The following is a 21,875-nucleotide window of genomic DNA, read 5'->3' as shown; positions in this document are numbered from 1 at the left end:
TCTCTTTGCCAGGCTGAACAACCCCAACTCTCTCAGCCTGTCCTCATAGGAGAGGTGCTCCAGCCCTCGGATCATTTTTGTGCCCTCCTCTGGACCCGTTCCAACAGGTCCATGTCCTTCCTGTGCTGGGGGCTCCAGAGCTGGATGCAGCCCTGCAGGTGGGGTCTCACCAGAGCGGAGCAGAGGGGCAGAATCCCCTCCCTCGCCCTGCTGGCCGCGCTGCTTCTGGTGCAGCCCAGGGTACATTTGGCCTTCTGGGCTGTAAGTGCACATTGTTGGTTCATGCCCAGCTTTTCATCAACCAACACCCCAAGTCCTTCTCCACAGGGCTGCTCTCAACCCCTCCATCCCCCAGCCTGTACTGATACCGGGGTTTGCCCCGACCCAGGTGCAGGACCTTGCACTTGACCTTGTTGACCCTCATGAGGTTCTCACAGACCCACCTCTCCAGCTTGTCCAGGTCTCTTTGGATGACATCCCATCCTTCTGGCATGTCAGCTGCACCGCTCAGCTTTGTGTCATCTGCACACTCGCTGAGGGTGCACTCAATCCCACTGTCCATGTTACTGATGAAGATATGAAACAGTACCGGTCCCAGTACAGACCCCTTGAGGGACACCACTCGTCACCGGTCTCCATCTGGACATCGAGCCATTAGCCACTACACACACATATATATGTGTGTATATGCAGAAATAGCAATATCCTGGCAGATTTCCCCCCATAGTATCTCTATAGAAGTGTATAGAAATACATGTTTTAGAAAAGGTAGAGCAGATTTGGATCTTGCCTGTTCCCCAGCAGTACACAAAGTAATGTGATTTGACCAAGTGTAGAGTAAAGCTGGCAAAGGATTTTAAGTTATGCAGCCAGGTATATTCCAAATGCCAGATTACCTGTGTCTGAATTTCTCCTGATATTTGCCTCATATATTCTGTAAAACTTTCTTGTGGTGAAGATATCAACATTTCCCTAGACAATCTATGCCAGAACTTAACTTTCCTTACTGTTAAAAGCATTTTCCTACCGCCAAATCTAAATGACCCTCAGTGTGATTTAAGACATTTAGTTTTTGTACCAAACCCACTGGGCAACAACAATAAATTTTTTCTTTTATAGTGTAAGAGGAAAGTAGGTATGTCTAAAATAATATTAATTCTCCACAAAACAATACAAAATGTTTTCAACCTCCTTGAGATTTGCTCGGAAATATCTTTGGCCAGTGACCCGAGTACTCTAGGAAGAATTTCCTAATGCCGGGGTAGGAGGAATCCAACTCATTTAAGTCTGCCCAGCCAGTTCATCCACTGATCTGAATTCAGGAAAAAAGGGCTTAAGCCTTCTCAGCTCCGTCTGCCAATCATTTTCCCTCTCTGTCGAGTATCATACCAACATTATGCCCTCTTCTTACAATAATGGATTATGGAGTATTGCCTTGCATTCAGTTACAGTTGGATCTAATTTTTGTCTTTGCTCTTCTGGTTTTTCTTCCATCACATTTCTATTTGATCTTGGGAACTCTGATGCCATTTCCACTTTTCTCTGTTTGGTTCTGGGCTCAAGTTCCTCGAAGAACACATGGCTTAACCAAGTCTGAATCTCTCCAGATTCCTTTTTTTTTTTGTTTTGTTTTTGTATTTGCACAACTTGTTCTTGTATCTTTAATATAATTCATAATAAAAGTGCAAATTCTTTAAACACATATAATTCTTAATTCTGTTTCAAAGTCTGTGATCAGTTAGTGTCTGTAAACAAGAAATAAGACTGGTTTCAGCACAAGAATGACATTACTGTGATTTTTTTCCCTCCCACCATAAGCAGGACACACTTGTGCGCTGAATTCTGTGTCATAAACCCAAGTCTGCTTCCAATCTCACAAATACAGGTAACGTCATCACAAAGTCATATATGCTTTGCTTTCTGCAAGTCTATTTAAAATACCTCATGCTTAACAGGCAATAAAGATGATATAGTCACTGCTACTGACTTGAAGGAGTTACAAGAACTACAGCAGATAATTAAAATTGTCAGGTATGATATCTGCTGGACATTTACCCAATTCATAAATTCTTATTTGATCTATATCCATTCCAATCATTCCTAGTGATCAGTATGACTACAGTCAAACTGTGCTAAGCAAATCTGCTATAAATAACTATTCCTGTCTCAAAGAGTTTCCCAGTATGCCTTGTCAAAAGCAGAAATATCTATTCTGCAGGAAATTCCAAAATTCAATATTTTTTTCCTGAATTAAAGCTGTATTTTAAATACAGCTGCAAATAGCATGAACCTAATTCAGAAAACCATTTTTCTTTTATATTATTCATCTAGTAAAATCCAAATATTCAATATAATAAAACAGTTATCTTTCTATTGCAGTTGGTGTTCTAATGTCAGAATGAAATTGAAACGATTTAAATTCATTAAGTATACTTTGTGCATGAATCCGAAAGAAAGTCACCTTATTAAAGTGAAAAAGCCAATTCTCTTTAGTATTTTTTCTACTTTCGTATTTTTTCTACTTTAAATTATCAAAATTGATATTGTCCAATTGAATGCCATGATTTTTATTAAAGCGTTTTTTCCTGGAGGGGCTAGTCAGACAATTCACTGTGTCTCTTTACATTCTTAGGTAACTGATGAAAAGTAAATGAGATAAACAGGCAGGTCTGACGCATCAAAATAATCAGTCAGATGCAATTAGCCAATTAAAAGTGACTTTATTTCTCCTTTGGGACACATATGCACTCATGTTCTTCATTCATAGCTCAGGACCTCACTCTTTGAGTTCACATTTCCTCCCACACTAATCCCTTCCTGATGCCAACAGAAGTTGGTGAGTATATACAAATCTAAATAACTCCACTTTAAAGATAATAGAAAATGTATTTGGCTAGTTGATCAAAAGTAGAGCACTAGTGCCTTGTTCTATCACAGTTCTTTGGTATTTAGTGGCCTGTGATTTTTTTGGTTTAAGAACTGACACCATGTAAACACGTTGACCTTCTAAGTTTATAATAAGTTTCTGTCAACTCTCCCACCTTCCTGCTCCTTTCTCTCCTGTTATTCAGAACAGCTTTGGACTGTGGTCTGTATGCATCCTATAATGCACTAGTGGGGTCATTATTTCCTCAAAGGTGCCTATTAATAAAGGAAATCTGGGAGGTTTCAAACCCAGCTAATAATCTTAGGGTTCCAATTCATGATCCTTATATCAAAGACTGGAAATATTGATAGACTCATGTATGCAACCTGAAAACTAAAAAGAAGTCACATTTCCCTGAAGTCATGGTGGGCTTTTGCTGTTTCTGTTCAGTTGAGTGTGGCACTGAGATTTGCTTGGATTTGTGGTCAAAGCTCACCTGACTTCCAGAAGACAAAAAAAAAAAAGGGTTGAGTGTAAAAGTCACATTTCCCTTTCTGCATTACATAGGCTTTTTCTTGGGTGGTTGGTTGTATTGAGTTTATGTACCCAGGTGTTGGCAATGTGGGAGGCTGCAGGGGTGGTCTCTGTGGGGAGAGGCCGGGGCTGCCCCGTGCCGGGCACAGCCGGTCCCGGCCGGCTCCAGCGGCCCCACGGCAGGGCACAGCTGGGCCCCTCAGCCGAGCTGGGGGCGCCGGGGGGAAACGGGCTTCAGAAAGGGCCAAAGGCAAAACACGGCACAGGAGGAGGAAGCCGAGGAGGGAGCAGCAGCAGAGGCACCCCCAGGCCGGAGCAGGGGGAGGAGGGCAGGAGGCGGTGCAGGCCCGGAGCAGGGACCCCCCGCGGCCCTGCAGAGGCCCCGCCGGAGCAGAGACCCCGCCTGCAGCCCGGGGAGGGCCCCACGCCGCAGCCGGGGGATGTTTCCTGCGGGGGCTGCGGCCGTGGAGAGCCCAGGCGGGAGCAGGGGGTCCCTGAAGGGCTGCAGCCCGGGGAAGGGCCCGGGCGGGAGCAGGGAGGGGTGTGAGGAGGGAGGGGCGGCCGAGAGGGGCTGGGATGGGCTGACCGCAGCCCCCGAGCCCACCCCTGCGCCCCTCGGGGTGGGGAGAGGGGTCGGGAGGGAAGGGGTGAAGCTGGGCATAGGAAAAAGGGTGGTGTTGTTTTAATCTTGTCTTTGTTTCTCGCTACCCAAATGCACTTTAACTGGCAATAAATTAAATTATTGTTCCCCAAGTCAAGTCTGTTTTGCCCATTATGGTAATTTGTAAGTGAATCTCCTTGTCTTTATCTTAACACATGAGCTTTTCCATCCTATTTTCTCCCCCATCCTGTTGAGGAAGGAGAGTGAGAGAACAGCTGGCTGGTCAACTGGCAGTTGGCCAAGGTAAACCTGCCACTTTGGTGCATAGTGATATTTTTTATTAATATTCAGGAGCATCCCTATTTTTTGTCTCATTACTGATTTGCCAAAGACTTCAATTGTAGCATGTCTTTTAGATCCCAAAGTTACTGGCTGAGAGCTGGAGCCTGCTCCTTCTCTATAGTTAATAAAGAGGAGGAAGGTCCTCCAGAACGGATTTGGTGATTCAGTGCAGAATACTTCAGACACTCTCAATTTCCTTCCAGAGGAGAGGAAGAGATAGAGCATATGTCTCTTTGAACTACATGCAGAGGAAAGCATTCATTCCTGCATTTAGTTAGTAAAGGAGGTGTTTAATACCAGCTACTGTAAAAATGCCTCTTAAGCTATGTCTGTGTTGGTAAATTAACAATTCACCTTCTTTAGCACAGATGCCAAGCAACATGAAAGATTAAAGAGCTATAATCTTGAACTCCCTTATCTTTTAAAACAGTGAACATGGCATTCTTTTTATTTAATGTGAGTGGCCTTTGTCCCCACTGGTTCCCCAAAGAATACACAGCGTTGTTTGGAAGAGTGTGGGTTGACTTGAGCCAAAGTGATGCCAAGGGCCATTTAACTTAACTTTAGAGTCAAATTTTAATACCTGCATCAAATTTGAATAAATATCTTGAGTCAAAAAGGTTTTTGCAGGAGGCTACAAAAGTGAATCGCACACATGACCCACAGTGCACATTGCTCTGCAGGCTCACAACTCCTATTCTGGGTTTGATCAGTCCGCTGCTTGCAGTGGGTGAGGTCCCCCTGCTATCAACCTCTTTGTGTCAGAGAAAGCAAGTGTTGTCCACAGTTTTGATGTGCCACATCATTTTCTTCAGAAGCTGCTCCTGACTTACCCCTCACATCTTCAAACTGCCATTGGTACTATGTATAATACTGGGGAAATCTTACCATTCCAAAACCTTCTCTACTGTTTTCAAGAACCTTCAGGTTTTACCAAGAAACTAATCAACACCTACCACAAAGGCTTGAAAACTTATTCTGTCTCTGTAATTGAGAACTTGCTTGCATTCAGTGTGGGAAGAAGCATGAAGATGATTTACTGATTTAGGAACTGGGTGGAGTAGACCACAAAGGAATAAACTGAAAACATGTGGTGTGAATTGTAAAGGAGGAGGGGAAGAAGTAAAAAATTGCCAATACATCTCTATAGATAGATCTGGAGATATATATATGTGTGTGTGTGTAATGCGGAGTACCAGTGAAACAAAGCACAGATGATTAGGCCAAACCAAACACGCACATTAAACATTCCACTTGGCCTCATTTCAAAACAGGCAGCAGTAACAGCAGGGAGAGACCGCTTGCCAAAATTGCATCAGACACACATTAGGGAAGGAGGAAATGAGTTTACTTGAGCCAGCTGTGACATCAAAGGGGTTGGTCTTGAAATGGATTGTGGGAAAGGGTTCCCCCTTCGGTAAAGTTTGCAAAGTTCAGCCAACCCTTTATAAAGAGACCCAGCTCTAAAGAGAGTTGACTTTTTTCCCCATTTCCTAAAGAAAAAACAGCATTCTCAGTCAGAAGTATGAGGCTGCAGACTGCTATAAGAGGAGAATAAACTTTAAGGGAAAGGGTGGACAGAAGGTGTAAAAACTTGTTCTGGAAGAAGAGGATTGAATCCTAGTTTGAATACTTCTCTGTCTTATAAAAAGTGTCTTATTAATAAGTATTGCTCTGTGCTAAAGTGATTGCAGTAGTTTTTCATTAAGAACATTCTTACTGAGATTAATTAGGAAAGCAAAACCATGAGAAACCATCCACTGGTTCAATAACTTTCCTGAACTGCAGCCAACCTAATGGAAACGGTAGATAAAAATTAGAAAATAAAATGAGACAGCTCCTGGCATCACTGAGATCAATGGCAACAGCCCCACTGAAATCAGGGAGACAAGAACATACATCAGTCCACCAGCTGCTCAGTTAAGCCATTCTCCCACCTACTTTGCCATCCTGCTTTAAGGCCTGTTGCAAATTTTCACAGCTGTAATTACTACCAAGGATGTCCAACCTCACAGATGACAAGAGATGCTTCAAACAATGCATTGGCCACACTGCTTCTCTTTGGGACACCTCATATCCAAAGCCCCATGGAAAACAAGCTTTATCTAAATACTGTTTTGCATGGGGCTTGTTTAATCTTTAATGCCACTTAAACAGCTTAATTCCATCCCTGATGTACCTCTGTTGACTATGTCCTGGAGACTGAAGTTGTAAAAGTAACTCATTTAACGGAATGTTTTCCAGTTTTTCAAAAATATTTTTTCTTGTTTCTCTTTATGCTAATTTACAAGATGATTATTCTGACAAAATAAATCCAAATCCAATGCTATTCAGAAAACTTCATCTTACTCTTTTGAAGGCAAATTTCGTTAATATCTGTAATAGTATTCTTTTTATGTTCAAATAGTATTAAACTTTTTTTAACGAGCTATTTTCCTAAGATCATTTTTACTTTGAGTCTGCCTAGCTGTGCCATAATTTATCTTCGCAGAGGATGTGTCGATATATCATAACAAGTCCATGCACAATACGCAAGTTAGTGTATTCACCAAGGTAACTCAGGAGAGAGCCGTAATATGGGATTCCTCAGTATTAGGGGTTTCATACATACTGGTAAACTAACAAGTGTCAGGGAATGTTCTCCAGCATTGAATCTCCATCACCTGAACAGCTGAACAGTTTTGACCTGGATCATCAGGCATTTCCCCAAATGGCTCTGGGTGCAGCTGAGTGTTAGCTCTGGTGCAGAACCATTCCCAGTATGAAACTTGGTATTGCCTTCCCAGTGGCGGGAAAAAATTGTAGACATATACACTGTAGCATATAACAGTCTCAAATTTCAGTTTGGGATATTTTCAAGGATCTTTTCAGAGAACAGCAGGAAATTGAACTGTCCCAAAACTGAGACCTCCAAAATTACTAATGCTTCAAAAAGTCTTCACTATAGCCTATGCTTTGTGAATTATTTTTATACAACAGCCCCAGCTTCCTTTATATTTCTTTGAGGAGAAGGAAGACACCCACATGGTATTTCAGCTTCTAATCATCTTTGTTTCCTGGTAGTTGATGTAGGCGCTGAAGGAGGTCTTCCTGGAGTCCTGTGATTCTTGACCTTCTTCTTTAATTGTTTGGTGATCTAAAAAATTGGCAGGTTATGACTGCCTTTTACTGGGAATAGTATAACAATGCCTTTGGTTTTTTATATAAAAAATATGCATCCTCTCTTTTCTAGTTTCTCCACAGTAGTTGTAGTCATATTACCATCTTACAAAAATCTTACAAAAGTTGTATTTTGTCATGACCCAAGACCTTAAACATCTCTAACCACGTTTTAAGGGCAAAAAAAAAAAAGAATAAATACATAACAGTTCTTTTTACAGCACGGAAATCTCAGGGTCCATCTACTTCCTCCTTGTACCTGAGATCCTTATACCAGCTGGGATCAAATGCTGTTTGTTCATCTTCCAGTGTAAAATAATGTGTGAGAAAAATTTTGCTACCTCACAAAGGGCCCAATTATGAAGCTTAATCAACCTTTTCAAAGTGCTTTGAGATCTTCAGAGGGCAACAGTTATAACACTGTGCACAAATATTTATTATTGCTAATGTTGTAAATCTCTCCTGTCCATGCTTTATCAGTTAGATACAAAATTAATTCAGGTGCCAACCCGAGGACAGTAGCCAGCACTGGTAATTGAAAGTATTGAAACCATTATAATAAATATAAAGAGAGAGGATGAAATGATGTAAATCAAACGTGCAAAGTGAGGTGGTTGGAATAACCAATTTATTTTCAATCAAGGGATATAGCCTTTTTAACTGGCACTGATGGTTTCTCTGTGCTTCACCACTTGTGAATTTTGTGATCATCCCTCAATCATAAAGATAAACTGATCTACCCCCATACATAGTAAGTGAAGTTTAAAATAATTGCTAAACATTTTGTTTCCATTATTGTAGTTGGAATTTATGTCTTGCTGTAAGAACTTAAAAAAATATTATTAAACTGTATACATAGAAAATGTGGAAATCTTGATCCTGGGCAAAGGTTTCCCTATTCCTTATTTGACTATACAGTTCTAAATAATTGTCACGTTTATCTTGCACAGCTTTTTCTGTTAGACTGTAGTGGGTCCCTGTGAGAAACAAAAGCTCTTGTGCCTTTTGGAGCATCACAATAAACAAACAGCAAAGGTACAGTGGTACTATGGTGTCCTCATGTCTTGTTCTTTAACTTCTGACTCAACAGTTCACTCTATTTTTCAGATGTTAGGAGTTAATTCCTCCATCCCTATTTCCAGAAAGGTCTTCCTTTCCATGACTCCTTTAGGCCAGAGCCTCTGGCAATAGCATAGGGTTGCAGAGACAGACCCAACAGCTGTTTCTTTCGGCATGGCCTCACCCTCTTAAGATAGTAAGTTGAAGAAATGCTCATTAAATTCTATGTGTTTCATGTTTTCTCTACTGTTTATTTGTACAGAGATTTTTGCTCACAGAATCACAGAATGGTAGGGGTTGGAAGGGACCTCTGCAAATCATCTTGTCCAACCCCCCCGCGTGAGCAGGCACACCCAGAGCAGGGGGCACAGGAACGCGTCCAGGTGGGGTTTGAATGTCTCCAGGAAAGGGACCCCACAGCCTCCCTGGGCAGCCTGTGCCACTGCTCTGGCACCCACACAGGGAAGGAGTTTTTCCTCATATTGAGGTGGAACTTCCTGTGTTCCAACTTGTGCCCATTGCCCCTTGTCCTGTCGTTGGGCACCACTGAAAAGAATCCAGTCCCATCCTCTTGATACCCACCCTTCAGATATTTATAAGCATTGATGAGATCCGCCCTCAGTCTTCTCTTCTCCAGGCTGAACAAATCCCAAGTCTCTCAGCCTTTCCTCGTAAGGGAGATGCTCCAGCCTTCTGATCATCTTGGTAGCTCTCCTCTGGACTTGCTCACGCAGTTCCCTGTCCTTCCTGAAGTGGGGGGACCAGAACTGGACAGAGTACTCCAATTGTGGTCTCACTAGAGAAGAGCAGAGGGAGAGGATAACTTCCCTCGACCTGCTGGCCACACTCCTTCTAATGCTCCCCAGGATATCGTTGGTCTTCTTGGCCACATGGGCACATTGGCTGGCTCATGGTCAGCCTCCTGTCCACCAGCACTCCCAGGTCCTTCTAAACAGAGCTGCTTTCCAGTAGTTCAGACCCCGGCCTGTACTGGTGCATGGGGTTGTTGCTCCCCAGGTGCATTTCATCAGGTTTAATTTCATGAGGTTCCCTTTGACCCAACTCTCCAGCCTCAGCCTTCTGGTGTATCAGCCACTCCTCCCAGCTTAGTATCATCAGCAAACTTGCTGAGGTTACAGCATCCAGGTCACTGATGAATTTATTGAACAGGACTGGACCCAGCACATACCCCTGGGGAACACCACTAGTTCCAGGCCTCCAACCAGACTCTGTCCCATTGATCATGACAGGTCTGTCGTTCAGCCTCACTGCCCTGTCATCTAACCCTCACTTTCTAAGCTTGTCTGTGAGGATGCTATGGAAAACAGTGTCAAACGCCTTACTGAAGTCGAGATAGACAACATCCACTGCTCTCCCTTCATCAACCCAGCCAGTCACGCTATCATGGAAGGCTATCGTGTTGCTCAAGCATGATCTTCCCTTGGTGAATCCATGTTGACTATTTCTGTTAACCTTCCTGTCCTCTACATTCCTGGAGATGACCTCCAGGATGAACTGCTCCATCACTTTTCTGGGGATGGAGGTGAGGCTGACTGGCCTATAGTTTCCCTGGTCTTCCTTCTTGCTCTTTTTGAAGACTGGAGTGACATTTGCTTTCCTCCAGTGCTTGGGCACCTCTCCTGTCCTCCATAACCATTCAATGATGATGGAGAGTGGCTTGGCAGGAACATCCGCCAGCTCCCTCAGCACTTGTGGATGCATCCCATCGGGGCCCATGGATTTGCGAGGATCTAGTTGCAAGGATCTAAGTGATCTCTGACCAAATCCTCCTCACCAAAGGGGAAGTCTTCCTTTCTCCAGATTTTATTTTTCACCTCTGGGGGCTGGGATGCCTGAGGGCCAGCATTAGCAGTAAAGACTGAAGCAAAGAAAGCATTCAATAACTCTGCCTCCTCTCCATCCTGCGTCACTGGGACACCCACCTCGTTCAGCAGCGGACCTACAGTTTCCCCAGTCTTCCTTTTATTACTGGTGTATTTGAAGAAGCCCTTCTGATTATCCTTGATATCCCTTGCCAGATTCAGTTCCAAGTGGGCCTTGGCCTTCCTCGTCACACGTCTGCATACCCTGACAATGTTCCTATATTCCTCCCGAGTGACCAGTCCCTTTTTCCACATGCTGTAAACTCCCTCTTCCATTTGAGTTTCTCTAGAAGCTCTTTGGTCATCCATGCGGGTCTCCTGGCCCCTTTGCTTGGTTTCTTCTTTCTGCAGATGTACCAGTCTTGAGCTTGGAGGAAGTGGTCCTTGAATACTGTTCAGATCTCTTGGACCCCTCTGCCTTCTAGATCCTGAGTCTGTGGGGGATGAATTTGCAGGTAACTTAGCACTGTTTGACACGTTCTTGAACTGAAGCAATGCGGCAGTACAAGACAGAGACAGGAACGTGGGAAATGCCAAGAAGAATTTAAGTAAGTAAAAAGAAATGAAGCAGCACAAATAGAACAGCCTATTAAAATGTAGCATAAGGGGCGTGTTTAGAGCTATCTGGCGAAAAACAGAAATTGTTCGGGCGCATGATCGCGTGAGGAATGTGTCGAAAAGATATATAAGCAATGAAAAGCTGAGAATAAAGATCTTCTGCAGAACATCTGTCAGGAGTCCATGACATTCATCCCTGCACTAGCCCATGCAATTCCTCCAAGCAGGTTTTGAAGAGGCCAAAATTGGCTTTCTTGAAGTCCAAGGTTGTAATATTACTTGTTGCCCTGTTTCTACTACACAGGATCCTGAACTCCACAATCTCATGGTCACTGCAGCCAAGGCTACCCTCAACCCTCACATCCTCAACCAGCCTTTTCTTCTTCATTACTATAATGTCGGGCAGCACATGTTGCCTCATTGACCAAAAAGTTGTCCTCCATTCTCTGCAGGAACATCCTGGAGGTTCTTGGTTCCATATTCTTCTTGGGAAGTAAGACACTAAATTTCCCACACCCCAATAAAAATTGGGGATTTTCCCAATCCCAAGATTAAATAAATTTAATAAATTTCCCAATCACAAGAAAAATTGCATTCAAATGTGAACAGAGGGTGAATCTTATCTGCTAACATTAAGACAACCAGAAATCTTAATGATGTGCTTTCTTAAGAAACAGAGAGACATTTAAAAAATATGCTAACACTAAAGTTTGAAGCTTATATCTTGAGTCCTTTTGAAATTTTAAATATTACTTCTTCTCTCTTTGTTTAAAATTAGGTGAAGTAAATTTGCCTCTGCCCTCAGTTGCGTAATTAAGTTATTTTTTCCACTCCATTTAGCAAGCCTGGAAGCCTGGTGTATTCCTGAAGCAATTTAAGTACAATGATGTCTATAAAATGCTATACATCAGTGCACTCCGCTAATCATCAGTTTTTGAGGTGGAACTTCAAACTCTTGCTGTGCAGGTTTTGTCCCAGTAAAACTAAAATAAGGTAAATTTCAGCTTCACACATTAATGCGTGTTATTGAGAACTAAGCTGGTGAAATACCATAATGTTTCAAATAAAAAAATATGGACATTGATTTGAAGCTTCTGTTCAAGTAAATGTTAAGTCATCTTTCTCTTTTCTGAAGTCAGCAGGCTCATGACTACTCTGTATTGTCTATAGATCTCAATGCTATAAACATTATTGTCGTAGTTGTCGTCATCGTCGTTGTCATCATCATCATCATCATCATCTCCTGGTCACACAGTCAATGCCAGCCTGGTGAGATGGAGATCAACAGTAGGATTTAAAATGCTCATTTAAGTAGCCATTTATATGCTAATGCCAATAAAAGCAATTAAGCCAGTGCTCTGCTCTAGAGTAGGTGGCTTCTCCAGTATATAAAAACAGTGCCAGACCAAAAAGACAGATTAAATTCCATCTCAGTTCTCATTATTCTAAATTAATACCTTGAAATTTGAAAGGTGTGTTAATTTTCATTTGATAATTAGATTTTGTAGAGGATGAAGGCATACTGCCTGGTATTTTCTTAAAACTGCTACTTTGTTTTATGACTTGACTTTGCTAACATATTTATCCTAAAATGGCATATTATGTCATGCCTGGACATCGTCGAGATATTGACACTGTCTAACTTGATGTACATGATCCAGACATGTAGACTAAATATCAGTGTCCCAGGTCCAAGTGCGATTACTGCAAAACTGAGGCTTCCAGAGGGTAGTGCAGGAAGTTTGCCTTTCTCTTTTTTGCTAATAAAGAGCCCAGGGAAGGTAGCTAAAAGGTTCTGAGAATATGACTCTGTGAATACCCATGGTTTTTGATTACTAAAGTGATGCATCTGTTGACCAGAGATTGTTTGTATCAGATCCTGCTCTAAGTTGTCTTGTATCTAGAAGGAAAGAAGCGTTTTTCTCTCAGTACAAAATTTGTTACATCAATCCTGTAAAGGGTGCAGTACGGAACTTAACTGACCATGATAATAAAGATTTTTCCTGTTTTCTGAAAGAGGCTTTCATCGGTAATCTTAAACATACTTAGACATAAAGCCTGTCCCATTTGTCTACATCACAGAATACAAAAGCCAAGTCAAAGTGGGAGAAGTAATTTATCTGGAAGAAACCATTGTGATCATCTGATCCAGTCCATTTTGTAGCTTGGGCAGTCAAATTTTTGGGGATTCATATTTGTTTGAATTGAAGCTTTATTCAGTGCATGTATGCATGTGTAGGGGGGGAGATGAGGGACTGTACTCTGCAACTTTCAGGTCTGCAATATAACAAGAGATCAATTTGTATCCAGTCTGAATTCACCAAATATCTTTTATCCTTCTTCAGTCAGATTCATAAAATATGTACAATGAAGATACCTGTCCTTTTATTGTCTATTAGCTGAACAGTTAGAACATTTTCCCTGGATGTAGGAGACCCTACTTAATTTCCTTCTACACCCTGAAGTGATTTCAGCTTGTTGTAGACAGAGGATAGATATGGACTTTAATTTCTACTTTTCTATTCCAAACACCTGAGTAATATGAGGGTAAAAAGAGGAGGCTGGCTCAGACTGATGCTTACTATTGTTAATGATGTCCCTTCCATTTTGTGTGAATAATTAACCTTTGATTAGGGTTCAACAAGGAGCCCAGGTATTCTTTTGCCCAGCTGAAGATCTTGAAGACCAACTCTGAGCTACTGGTTGACTCTCAGTGCATATCACTTAATGTCAGGTGCAAGGACATTTAAGTTTGCCTGTTCTGAGGAACTCAAACTATTCATCCTCAGGCACTTGCATTTCCTTTTAAGCCAATAGGCAAACCAAGCCCGAATTGCAAGTGTCATTGAGACTTTCCCAGAACATAGTAGTATCAACAGATGAGGAGAAGGCTGAGGTATTCAATAACTTTTGCCTCAGTCTTCACGAGTAACTTCTCTCCCCTTCCAAGTCCATGGACTGCAGGATGGAGACCAGGGGGATAAAGTCCCTCCCACTGTAAGGGAAGATTCAGTTTGTGACTGTCTGAGGAACCTGAACATACACAAGTCTATGGGACCTGATGAGATGCATCCCAGAGTCCTGAGGGAATTGGCTGATGTAGTTGCCAAGCATCTCCATGATATTTGAAAAGTCATGGCAGTCAGGTGAAGTGACTATGGAACTGGAAAAAGGGAAACATTGTGCCCATCATTAAAAAGGGTAGAAAAGAGGACCTGGGTAACTACCAACTTGTCAGCCTCACCTCTGTGCCTGGGAAGATCATGGAACAGATCCTCCTAGAAGCTGTGCTAAAGCACATGGAGGACAGGGAGGTGATCTGAGGCAACCAGCATGGCTTCACCAAGGGCAAGTCCTGTCTGACCAACCTAGTGGCCTTCTATGATGGACCAGGGAGGAGCTACAGATGTCATCTATCTGGGCTTCTGTAAGGCCTTTGTCACGGTCCCCCAGAGCATCCTTCTCTCTAAACTGGGGAGATACAGATTTGATTGATGGAGTGTTCAGTGGATAAGGAAAGGGTTGGATGGTCACGTCCAAAGGGTAGTGGCTAATGGCTCGATGTCCAGATGGAGACCGGTGACGAGTGGTGTCCCTCAAGGGGTCCGTACTGGGACCAGTACTGTTTCATATCCTCATCAGTAACATGGACAGTGGGATTGAGTGCACCCTCAGCGAGTGTGCAGATGACACAAAGCTGAGTGGTGCAGCTGACATGCCAGAAGGATGGGATGTCATCCAAAGAGACCTGGACAAGCTGGAGAGGTGGGTCTGTGAGAACCTCATGAGGGTCAACAAGGCCAAGTGCAAGGTCCTGCACCTGGGTCGGGGCAAACCGCGGTATCAGTACAGGCTGGGGGATGAAGGCACTGCGAGCAGCCCTGTGGAGAAGGACTTGGGGGTACTGGTGGATGAAAAGCTGGACATGAGCCAACAATGTGCACTCACAGCCCAGAAGGCCAACCGTACCCTGGGCTGCACCAAAAGCAGTGTGGCCAGCAGGGCGAGGGAGGGGATTCTGCCCCTCTGCTCCGCTCTGGTGAGACCCCACCTGCAGGGCTGCGTCCAGCTCTGGAGCCCTCAGCACAGGAAGGACATGGACCTGTTGGAGCGGGTCCAGAGGAGGGCACAAAAATGATCCGAGGGCTGGAGCACCTCTCCTATGAGGACAGGCTGAGAGAGTTGGGGTTGTTCAGCCTGGCAAAGAGAAGAGAAGAGAAGGCTCCAGGAAGACCTTATTGCAGCCTTCCAGTACTTAAAAGGGGAACTGTAGGAAGGATGGGGGCAATCTCTTTAGCAAGGCCTGTTGTGACAGGACAAGGGGTGATGGTCTGAAACTAAAGGAGGGGAGATTTAGACTGGATATAAGGAAAAAAATTTTTACAATGAGGGTGGTGAAACACTGGCACAGGTTGCCCAGAGAGGTGGTGGATGCCCCATCCCTGGAAACCTTGAAGGTCAGGTTGGAAGGGGCTCTGAGCAACCTGATCTAGTTGAAGGTGACCCTGCTCACTGCAGGGGGGGTTGAACGAGATGACCTCTAAAGGTCCCTTCCAACTCAAACCATTCTATGATTTTATGATGATATCCTAATTTTTTTTTTATGGAATGACAATGGTTCAGAGTTCATCTTATCTTCGATTTTCATCTACCCAAGTGAGTAGCAAAACAAATTGATTATGGCTTGTTTTGAAACAGGGTTTCCACTGTCTTTACAATTAAAGCTGTTTTCATCTGCATCAGATATTTAGCAATTAAGCAGATGTTTTCAATAAAATGTTAATAATCTAAGTAATAGCCATTATAATATGTTTTATTGTTTGGCCCTCAGAAATAAATGCTCAAAGTTGCAATTCAGTGTTCTGAGCCTAGTCTGATTCCAGATAAGTTTTCAGGCATGGAAAATGGACTTTTACAATGTAAAATGTACTCCTCTGTTCTTCTAGAAATGAAACCCAAGAGCTATAATTTCCCTGGAGTCTTTTTCTTTGGTCCTGATTTACACAGTCCACAGGAAAAAAACATCCTGCAAATTAGTGAGTTAATAGTGCCAAGGAAGTAAAAGTAATTTATTTGTATGCTATTTTTAAATGTTTTCATTAATTTTTAACTCTGTAAGTACACAAATGAAGCTAGATCCACTGGCCATTTTGCCATGTGTTCTCTAGAGCCCAGTCACAGAGGGAATGCTGTCACAGTGAGCCAGATCTGTATGGGAGAGAAATTTGCAGTGCTGCTCTGGTAGTTCTTGGACAGTTTCTTTGTGTAAAAGCCTGCTAGCATTTCCTGATTAAGCTGACTTCTTAAAAGATACTTAAGGTTAGACAATGAGCTCATTGTCACTGTGCTTACTTACACCATTATTTCTGAAATTATTCTAAAGTCTCTTGCCCAGGGTTAGTATTAATATTTATTCCATCTTATACATAATGAAAATAACTTGGTAAAGTAATGCTATACATGTGGTGATTGAGATTTGGTTTCTGGAGTTACGTCTTTGTTTCTGACTAAAAGGTAGTTCAGCCAAAGAACACACACAAGATCTACCCACAAACATCTTTCTCTTTTTATTCATACAATAAATAAACCCTCTCTTTTTCTTTAAAGGAAATTGGGGAGTGGAGAATCTTTTTTCCTTTTTTTCTAGCTCCTTAAAGGGCAAAATAATAGAAAAATGTATTCAGATGAGATGTGAAAATCTTATTAGGAACATCTGTGCTAATCAATGTTTATAAAAAATGTAAATAAATTATACAGGGAGTGAATATTAGAAAAGACAGTTCTTTGTTTTCTCACTCTTCAAGCTATTACATAAGTAAGACCTGATCCTCCAAATCTAGAATCATGTGAGTGATCTCTTTGAAGCTGATGCATTTACTGAATTAACATGAATAAATTGCTACTCACATGACTCAGAACTTGGATGACTGAAGCTCTGATATAAATATTTTTCTCTTTTGCACATCAGATTGAATAAATCAGAAAAAGGATTTTATTCAACTTTTTGAAGACTAAGAAATCAATTTTAGAAGTGTTCAAATCCTTCACTATTCCTGGCCTTGACTTCAGCTCCAATCCTAAGGCTACTCCTACTTCAGAGAGTACTAGCAGCTCACAGAGGTTATCTAGCTCACTGGAATCAGAGAACCAAGCATTTTGACTCTCTCCACTTGACCCCAACTATCCCATGTATTAAATGACATGCAAAAGTCAGCACGCTGAAATCAGGTCCACCCTAACAGGAAATCCCTTTGTGACAAAGTTTTTATCTAGCCCTTACCTGGGTAGCTATTTTGCAAGTGTAACTAATCTCTCCTGGCTGGAATTTAGCTGTGATTAAAGGCAACTGTAGAGTTACAGTCTTCAGAAGGACTGGGGAAATCTCTCTCCTAAAGGGATGTTTTGGCTGTCTCCATCAACTGTGGAATCATTCTTCTGCACTAATCTTCACTAGCCAAGAAAACTTTGATGCCAAAATATATGGCATAGGAAAAAATATGCCTACCCTCAGTTGTTCTTTGGACAATTTTACTAGCCTTGACTCAAGCAGAGAAAACTTTATCATATATGCTGTAAGATCTCACAAAATAGCATGATGTAACCTGACAATTCAGAAAGCTTGGCTTAGGTGGGCTGACAAAACGGTTACAGAGATGTAGCTACCATGATTTCACAAATGCTAGACATATAACATGGTGGTCAGACTCGAGGCAGTATTTCTATCAATTGCCTCATACCTAAGTTATTTCTGGGATGGGTGGCCACAGGGCATTGATAAACATTTGTATGGACCAACTGGTGATGAAGGGCACCAAAATGGTATTTCCAACATATTCTTGGGATCAAAAGTTCACTAAAGAAAGATTGATCTGTCACAGAAAAAATATTAATACTCTGTAAATGCCAAAGGTTGACCACTAACACCCTTAAAATGCATCCCACAGTAGATTCCCCTAACATTTGAAGTATTTCATGTCTCTAGCAATTTTTTTAGACATAAGCCAAGATGTATGTTAAAACTGGGTGGAATTCCTACAGCAAAAGGATTTTTTTCCCATTTGCCTTCTTCAGATTATACTACTTGACCTGTATTGATATTTATTTTAAGGATATTTAGCTATATGATCCTAAATTAATTTTTCAAGTTATACACTCAAGAAGGGAGATGTCACACTGAAACAGACCAATGACTATAGATCTCTTCCCTCCAGCAGTAGCCTACATCTGGTGCTTCAGAGGAATTTGAAAAGCTATCGCCATACACAATGTTGGTAATGTAATACCCTGTTAATAATTTAATTTACCATCATTTAAAACAACATAGCATAATCCCTACATGATTCAAATTCATTCTACTATTCAGCAGCTGTGCAGTTATAGAAAGTCAAGAAAAGTACATTCTCATTTTCATTCAAACACTGTCTTTTAACATAGCTCTTATTCACTTAGGTTTGTTCGCAGCATCCGTGTTCAGATTACTGAGATCAGCTGGTCTTGTCTGTCTTTCAATAGCCATTTTCACATAAGAGCATTGGGCATAACCTTCTGCTGGTGATGGAGGTGCCAGTGCTGATTTTTATTACCATTCAGAGATGTACAAACCATATGTGTCTCTAATACATGCATACATTAGGCATCTAATTAAAGATTCTGAGTTAATTATTGAGGTTTATTACAACTGAAACTTTTCCTTTCTGTGTGTAAAGCCAAAGAAGTTTTGTTGATCTTATCCAAGGATAAGAATCTAGTATGTTGAAATTAATTACCCTGTAGTAGCACCTTCTCTGATCAGACTGAATCTCTCAAGGTGTCAATTTTGTGGAAAAGTCCATATTTATACCAAACCCTGGAGCAGGTATTTGGGTGGGATTGGAGACAAAGGTATCGGAAGTCTTCCATTATGTTAGGGCAGATCATTGCCAGCTGTACTGTAATTTCACTGGATATTTGTCCAGGTTTGGATGGCTTATCCTGGGTTTGATTCTCCAGCTGACATTTAATATTTCCCTTCTTCAAATCAGGTTGTCAGATATTCCCAATGTAGACATGCGTAGTTAGTTGTGACTTTTGAAAAACTGGCCACCAACCCTCATATCGTGTGCTTTCTGCTGCAGATATTACTGGTGTCTGTTCCCGAGAAAGACAAACCTCTTTGGCCCTCCTTGACTCTTGGCTTTTGACTGTCTGTTGTGACCAGCTCTTACTTTTGAGCTCAACTACACAATCACTACCAAGAGGTTTTATCTGTTTTTCTATTCTTACATCATCACTGCAGTTTCCACCTCCACTTGTGGAGTGCAGAAGCAAACAATTGAATGGTGCTTAAGTCAGAACAGCACTTAGCCTTGATGTTGATGGCACTTTGCAATTACAGTTCATTCACATTTTAGATATTTATTCTATGCAAATCCTTTGCAGCGAAGCATTTAGCCCTTGTTGTGTTCATAAATAAGGTACGGACACTAGAAGCCAGACAGTCACAACTTTAAAATCAATTTTATCTACTGTCAGGTAATGACCAGCTCTTATATATGAACCTGGATTAAGGATTGTTGAGCCTTCTCAGAAATAAAAGAAACTATAATCGGTTACAGTCCCACACTGGAGCTTTCAGCCAAGAAAGTTCCAAGCCATGTGATTTGCCTGCCCTATTTGTCGAACATGTTTCCATGCCTCCTAGAAACAAATAACCTTGACGCAGTGGAAACATAAGGGCTACTCTATACACAAAAAGAAGAAAGCCTGCCTTAGCCAGCTTCATCCGAGCTGTAAACCTTTTCAATAGGTTGGATCTGTGGCATGCAGAAAACATAGGGGCTGCACTGTAAATAGGGCCAAAACTCACTGTTCTTAATCCCACTGCTGCCAGTGTGGAGGACTTCGTCTCATTCTCTTCATGGACTGAGGCCAGGGGCTTGCACCATGAGGAGCTGTGAGGGGTTTTGGCACTGTGTTTCTACTTCTTTCTTTAAAAAATAAAAAATACTTTTAAAGAAATGTGGTTTGTGCTTAGCAGCTTTAAACCTTCCAATAACCTAATAAAAAAGAAGTTCTTTTTAACAAGTCTAGCACATCGTCAAGTGAGCTAGCAAGCGGAAGAAAATGCTCTTCAACCCACATGGAGGCAGTTTTGACTTCCCCAGAGAGCACTCAGGGGAGTAGCTGACTCCACAGCCTCTGCTCAGACACCTACGGGCATGAACAAGACAAGGGATGCTCTCGGCTCCTGGCTCTGAAGGAAAAAAACATCACCAGCTGCACAATCAAGTCTCCCCTAGATCCCCTGGTAAAAGTTTGACATAAATCAAGTGTGTTAACATGGCAGGGAGCCCAAGACTTCTGGGAAGTACGCTCAAACAGCTGTTGTGCCAGGGAACTCAGCAACACTTCAGAAATGGATGGTGAACAGGCTATAATTAGGATGTCGAACTACCCATGGTTGTTTGCTCAGAAATCCTTTGGAAACCTCAGACAATAAAAAGAAAGTCACAGTGTAGTTTCTGTTCAGGGGCAGAACATTCGGAAAAATCTCCTTCAAGTGTAAGATAATGATTACTTTCTCATCTGTCCCTTTGTTTTAGTTGTCTTGCCCCACTTTGCCCTTTCCACCATGCCCCCTCCTTTCACTATTTACACAGATTTTAGATAATTCTCCTACAAGACAGAGATACTCAGAAGCAAACTTCCTACCCTCCCTAGCACACTGTCTGTCCAAACAGAGCCTGCTTCCCTGCAGCAAGACATCAAAGCCTTCTGACGTGTTTCCTGCATGTGCTTTGGGTTATTGTTTTCTCTCTTATAGCCTCTTTTTTTTTTCTCTCATTTTGGATGTCTGTAGTGTCCATTAGTCAAATCTCATAGGAAAGACTTAATGGGCAAAAATCAACATCATGAGCCTTTAGTCAGGTGAATCCTTTCCCCCCAGTAAGGTTACCTCACTAGTGATGGGTGCCCTCTTCCCAACCAATGGAAAATCTGTAAAGAAAGGGGCACTCATCACTAGTGAGGTAATTTCAGCCACAGCTGTAGTAATCCACTTGCACATTTCTTCCATTGTCTTTGACTGGATTTGTATAAAACAGAAGCGCACAGCTCCGCTCCACAGGTTTTCTGGGAAAGCATTCTGGCAAATGGGACTGGAAGAGCCAAGCAGCATGATCCCCCTCTCTCCACCGTACATGTCAGGAGGCGGAGAAGCCAGGCTGAGAATATGTATGTGAGAGTGCCTGAAGTGGTACTATCTACATGATGTGTGAAATTTGGGATGGGGCCTCTCAGTTTCAGGCCCCTCAGCCATGCCGTGTTCTCATAGGGGCAATGGGAAAAGCAAGCCTGGCTCTCCTGGCCAGGTCTGAACCATTAGCCTTATAACAGCAAAATGCAGCTTTGCCTTCACTGAGAAGCTTTATGCCAGCTCGGGAGAGAAGTTAGCAGTGGAGAGCCAGCATGTGGATTTACAAAGCAGTAGCTGCATGTTGGTGTGTGTGTTCCCAGCACAAAGTACAATGCCTTTGCAAGACCCTTAGTGAAATATTCACAACACACCACTATCTTCCCCAGAAGAAAGGGCTCCTGAGAGGGATATTTAAACTACCACAAGAATGTTCTTGTTCTGAATAATTTTCTATGGGATCCTGACTCTGAAATCCTAGAGGCAAAGATGCAGTAGATTTTTTTAAGAAAGTACTTACAGAATAGCATCATCCTCGGCTATTTGCAATAAGTTCCTGACAAGATTCTAACCATAATATTTTACACAGTCTTGATGGTTCAGTAAGATCTGAGTAGTCATTATAAATATCTTTAAGCTAGCAATAGCCAGCATGTCTGGTCGTGTGTACTAGCAAGCAGTTTCTCTATGTGATCTTTACCT

Source organism: Phalacrocorax carbo, chromosome 2, assembly GCF_963921805.1.
Source record: "Phalacrocorax carbo chromosome 2, bPhaCar2.1, whole genome shotgun sequence".
NCBI lineage: Eukaryota > Metazoa > Chordata > Aves > Suliformes > Phalacrocoracidae > Phalacrocorax > Phalacrocorax carbo.
The sequence above is the reverse complement of the archived record's forward strand: the minus strand, read 5'-3'. Positions refer to the sequence as shown.